Genomic DNA, 6,446 nt, shown 5'->3' on the forward strand with positions numbered 1-6,446 from the left:
TATATGGACCATCTGCTGGGAGTTTACTAAAAAATGGGCACAAGACTGAAAACAAGTATTGAATAAAGCTGGGCTATTTTACATAGCTCAGCAATAGTTTCCATATGATTTCTTACCTCTGCAACCTTCTGCGCAGCTTGTTCAACAGATTTCTTCCTACTGCATTTTCCTAATTAGAATTAGCTGGGACTTTTCTGACAAAGTTGTCTTACAGTGCAAAACATCAGCTTTGCAGAACATATCAGTTTCAACAAACACACTCTGACTGAAATTATTTATTTGCCTACCATGCTGCTAGGAAAACCAGATTTCAAAAGTTGAAGAGTCTCTGTCCACCAAGTAGTCTGAGCCAAAGTCTTTAAGGCACCTGTGCTAGAGCGTTGGGTAGCACCCATCTTGGGAGACAGGGCACTAACAGGGCTCCTCAAACACTCACTGTCACCCCCCAAATCCCAGATGACTCTCTGAAACTGTGAGGCTTCTTTTCTTAATTCAGACTAAAACACTCCCCAAAAGCTTCCTTTCTTTGATGAAGCACTCCAGTCTGGAAAGAGGCAGACTGTGCTTATGGAATGCACTTAGAAATATTTTCAGTCATCCATATCAGGCAAAAATGGCCAAGAAAGTATTATTTCTGCTTGTAGTCTCTGATCCTCTAAATCAGACTTATCATCTATCTCCATCTGTGTCTTCCCATTGTAAATCAAAACACTGTCCAAGATTCAATAAACTGGAATGGAGCCACATGTCTTTCTTACCTTTTACAGCAGCATGACAGCAGAGCATTCCAGGATTTCACTGTCAGGGCATTGGGACCACTTTTTGTGATTGTTCAGGCCACTTGGGGAACATTGCTAACAATTTTCTTTTGAGAGATCAGTAGAAGAAATCATGAGAAATCATGTGTTCCAAACAAAGATGGTCTCCTCCACCATCAGGAAATCCATTCAGTTACCCAGAGTGCCCATACACTTCTACCAATTAATACAGGAGTGCTAATGCTACTATAAGTTGATTGACTCCTGGCAGGAACCCAGCCAATGTCTAATGACCCTTTTACTCTGCTGCCAAGGCTGAGCACCTCGGAGTGCAACCGTCGTTGCTGCACACATGGGTGTAATAATCACAGGCATCATGAGAGCAACAACATTTTATGTTTTCATGAACTGCTTTCAAGCCTGAAAGGGATGTGAGTAGAGTCAATAACAGAGGAGAGATGGCCTATAGCTAATTTGTAATAATAATGATAATCTGATAATACATAATCTGGGTAATTCAATAATGCAATAATCTGATACTAGAGATTAATCATATCTAACAATTGATGAATAATGTTCTGTAGAAAACTCATGTAATTATGGACATCCCAGAACATGAGCATTCAGGACTTCAGTGCATTCAGACTTTGTGTCTGGATAGCTCCTAAGAGTCTGCAGCATCTCTTAAGTAATCCTGATTTACTTGTCTCTTGATTTCCAATTACCATTCTTCCTCAGAGATAGTAATAGAGTCACACTGGTATATTTTAGAGCCTTGTCTTTCAGATAAACTGCGCAACTGCAGTGCTGTGGTCCACAGGTCTATAAGAAGGACAGGAAGAGAGGACAAAGACGGGAGGGGGGGTGGATTTGCACTCTATGTGAGGTAGAGGTTCAAATGCATGGCACCCTGCTATCTATGAGGCAATGGGCTAGCCAAGAGCTTATGGGGAGGATCAGAGGGGAGACCAGCAGGGACATCTGCTACAGACCATCTGGTAGAGACAAGGTAGTGGACAAAGTCTTCTTTAAACAGTCTGAGGAAGCATCAGGATCAGGGTCCCTGGTTCTCACAAAGGACTTTAACCAATGCTGATGCATGTTGGAAAGGTAACTTGCAACACTGCAAGCAATTCAAGAATTTTCTGGAGTGCTTTGGAGTCAATTTTTTTGATGCAGGTGCTGGACTGGCCAGATAGGGGAAGTGCTCTGCTGAATCTGCTACTCATAAATAATGGTCAGGGATATAATAGCCTGTGGCTGCCTTGACTGCAGCGACCCTGAGATGGTGGTTGAAGATTCTGAGAAAAGTGAGGAAGGCAAGTAGCAGAATAAAGACATTAGATTTCAGGAGTGGAGACTTCAGACTGCTCAAGGAACCAGTAGGTGGGATCCCATTGTAGACTGCCCTGAAGAGCAAAGCAGCCAAGAGGTTGACTGATATTCAGGAACAAACTCCTCAAAGAAGGTTGGTCTATCCCATCATGTAGAAAGTTGAACAAGCTCTGCAGAAAGCTAGTATGAAAAAGAGATATATCCTGACTGAGCTCAAATGGAAAAAAGGAAGTTCCCAGAAAGTGGGAGCAGAGGTGGGCTACCCAGGGGGAATACAGAGCCGTTGCTCAAACATGCAGCAGTGGAATCAGGAAAGCCAAGGCTCAGCTGGATTAGAAGACAGGGATGTGAAGTGTTTTATAGGTACATCAACAACAAAAAGAAGACATGGAAAATATGAATCCACTGCTGAATGGAGCAGGGAATTGAATGACACAGGACATGGAAAAGGCTGAGCTAATCCCTTCCTTCTTTGCCTTGGTCTTTACTGGCAAGGTCAGCTCTCAGGATTTGTATATCTCTGTTCTTAGTGACAGAGTTTGGTGAGAGGTAGTAGCAGTGTAGGACAATCAAGTTGGGGCCCACTTAAGTAAACTGAGCATACAGAAGTCTATGGTACTGGGCAGAATGCTTCTGAGGATGCCAAGGTTGCTAGCTGATGCCACTGTAAGATTGCTGTCTATCATGTCTGAAAGGTGGCAGTCAGAGACAACTCCCAATGGCTGAAAAAATGCAAATATTAGCCCATATTAAAAAAGAACTAGAGAGAGGCTCAAGAGGGATACAGTCCCATCTGCTTCATCTCAGTCCCCAGGAAGACTATGCAACAAACCCTCCTGGAAAACATTTCCAAGCACGTATGTTTGCAAACAACCAATACACATTTGCTAAGGACCTGAACAATCTAATTGCTGTCTATGACTGGTCCTGTGGATAAGTGGAACACAATGGATATAATTTGCTTTTTCTTTGATAAATGTTATCACATTTTTTCCTATGGAGGCTTTGTAGCTCAATTGTAGAGATGCAGACTGGATGAATGGACTACAAAGTGGTCAAAAAAAATGAGTGGACCATTAGACTCAGAACATAGCGATCAAAAGTTCAAAGCACAGCTAGCACCCTGTAGGAGTGATGCAGGTGAGGTCAGGACAGAGACTGATGTATTTAAGTGTTTCCCTCAGTGACCTGGACAATGGATTAAATACATTGAAATGAAATGCTGTTAAGACACCAAACTGGGGTAAGGGCAGAGCTGCTGCTCAGAGGGACTTTGACAGACTTTGAAGGAATAGGCTGATAAAATCCACATAAAGTCCAACAGAGTAACACCATGCAACAGCACAGGCCATGAGTTGACTGGCTAGAGAGAACCTCTGCAGAAGAGGACCTGGAGGTCCTGATGGAACATGAACAAAGACAGTGCTGTAGCCTTGCAGTTGATGCAAGCTAACTGCATTGACAAGAGTGTAGCCAGCAGATCATTCAAAGTGATTATTATCCCTCTACATGGCATCATGACACCCCATCTGCAGTACTTTGTCCAGTTGTGGAGCCACTAGTAAAAAAGGTCTTAACAAACTAGAGAATCCAGAAGGGAACTAAAATGGTTAAGGGGCTGAAGGAAGCAGAGGCTGAGAGTAGTGGGTTTGTTCAGCCTGAAGGGAAGATTAGGGGTGGATCTAATGGCTGTCTTCTACTACCTAACAAGAGTGTTATAGAGAAGATGAAGCCAGAGGTGCACTGCAAAATGACAAAAGACAGATGCCCAGTTGCAGCAAGAGAAATTCCAGTTGGATATGTGGGGGGAAAAAAAATTGAAATTAACAGGCTGCTCAGATATGTTGTGGAATCTTCTCTCATGGAGATTTTAATATACCAACAGGAGAACCTGAGCAACCTGTTCAGACTTTAAATCTGGCCCAGATTTAAGCAGGAGGTAGGACTAGGTAACCTTCAGTGGTGCCTTCCAACCTGAATGATTCTGAAATTCCACAGTAGCCAATACAGTCTGTGTATTGTATGGTTGGTTGGCATAACTATGTGAAAGGGAAATTTAAGATTTTATTCTTGCCTATTGCTGAGTGCTTATACTCTTAGGGGTTTTATAATTTATTCACAGAGTGGCATGTAAAAATATTTTTTTATGAAATAATAAAATTAATTTAAATTTTTCCTTAATGTGAGCAAATTCAAACATGATAGAGCACAGGAAATGTTATTTTTACTGTGAAAGAACTTTGGTACTGGACTCTCCACTGTGACTGAGGTTAAATCATTTGACATTTAGCTCAGTTCCCTCTTTGCTTTACACCTGTGTAACAATATTTCCCTGATGTCACAGAGCTATTATAGGAATTAACATACCAATTTCTGAAGGACATCCATGGAGCAATAACATCTTGACAGCATCTACCTATCTTTCTTTCTCACTGAACTTACCTGAGATCACTTCATGGTTACCAGTGCAGTATCAGTGGCTATGAGTGGGCAAAAATCCTGTACCTTTCAGGTCTCCAGAGCTCAAAGGGTGTTAGCTGAATCTGGGTCTTCTAAGCCCATCGAGGTTTCAGGATCCTCTGTTGTTTGGTAAATGCAGTATTTCTTCAGATGATTGTGGCGCATGTGCTGACATACTCAACAGATCTTTGATGCCAATCACCGTTAAGGAGGACACATGTGGCAGCTAGTCGTCTTTGCTCACCTAACACTGACTAGTACTTGCATAATAGCTAATGTACGTTGTTCATCATTCAACTGCCATTTGTATCATGGGTAGTTAATTGAGTATTTTTTGGCAGTTGCATTTCTTAGGCTGGGTCTCCATTACTGCTTCTAAATGAAAACAAGGTTTGCACAGTAGATCTGTACTGTTATTTGAATTCTTTTTCTAAATGTTCAGCGGCTACACCTTTTTCTTACAGCTGTTATAAGAGCCAAAAGCTCAAATCGGTGGGTTTAATAATGCAAATGAAACCAAATCACTCTGAGCTGCAACATCACAATTCAACAAGACAGAGCCAAAAACTCAATATGACCATATGGAAACTGTACAATGTTGAAAGTGTTTGTTACCTTAATTCTAAGAAGGAAAAGGCAATGATTTGTAAAAGACCTTGATGGAGATGTTATATAATAAGCAGCAAAGTAAATCACTGTAATGATTTTATATCTACTTTATAGAAAAAGAACCCTTCCTGAAAACATTAGCATTTGAAAAGCATATCGTTTGTGGAAAATCTAACAAATACCATCAAGTTACTGAAATATATTGTTGCTCAATAAATTATTCTTAGGTTGGCATACAGGATACAGCCTGCAGCGCAAATAGGAGGGCTAATCGGCAGAACAGCTATTTAAAAGTGATCGCGCTTAACTACTTTTCTGTAGTCTTCCTTTTCCTCTTTAGCCTTCATCACTTTAGAGTTCACAAGATATTTTCGCTGTTACCCATTAATTACAGTGCCAATCCATTTATCCATAAAACATTTGTAAACAGAGATGCCCTTTAGGATGCAAGGATTAGAGCTTCAATTGCAGTGGATTTGACGGTTGCAAGTGAGTTAGGAGGAAGGAAGCAGGGAGAGGAAATCTAGAAATGGCAGAGATCCATGTTTGTTTCTTTATTCACTTAAACTGAACTATTTCTATTACGCAGTGTGGAAAAAAATATTTCCATTCTGTAGCTGTGTTTTTCTACAGCTGTAGTGATCTAAAGACATAAGCATAACAACATCTGTAAGTAGAGGTAATACTCCATACCAGCTGGCACAGAGTCGATCCAATAAAAGATGCTACCTCTACCTACAAACCTTGTCACAGGAAACTAACTGATGAGGATCAGAAGATTTTCATTAATAAGCTACAAGCCAAAACCTCACATGTGATCTCCCAGCAGGAGAGCCAGAAAGTAGAGTCAATATACTTGGTTTCCTTTCTTCTCATTTTGCTGTCCTGGGCTAAGACACACTGATTGCTCTAGTATTACCAGAGAGTCATCCTCCGTGACTCACCAAGGATGCCCTCCTTACAGTTAGTAGCAAGAAAGATGGTCTACCGTTGTGCTATGGTTCCTAACCCTTTTTGAAGTCAGTATCACTGTTGCCAGTGGTACTTCTCTTTCTGTTCCTCCATCTCACCTTCTCCCTACAGCTACCTTTTCTCTGCAATCTTCCCTCCAACTCCAGATCCCTCCTGCCACATCGTCATCCATCCTCCCCCCAAAATTATCTTCACCACCTCATTTCACACATGGAATCCCCAGCTCCCACTGGAAAAGCTTGGCAGCTTACAGTCTGCTCTCTGCACCGCTTCATCTCTAATGCTGGGAACCTTTGTCCCAAGAAAACCAAA

Source organism: Ciconia boyciana, chromosome 1 (assembly GCF_034638445.1).
Source record: "Ciconia boyciana chromosome 1, ASM3463844v1, whole genome shotgun sequence".
NCBI lineage: Eukaryota > Metazoa > Chordata > Aves > Ciconiiformes > Ciconiidae > Ciconia > Ciconia boyciana.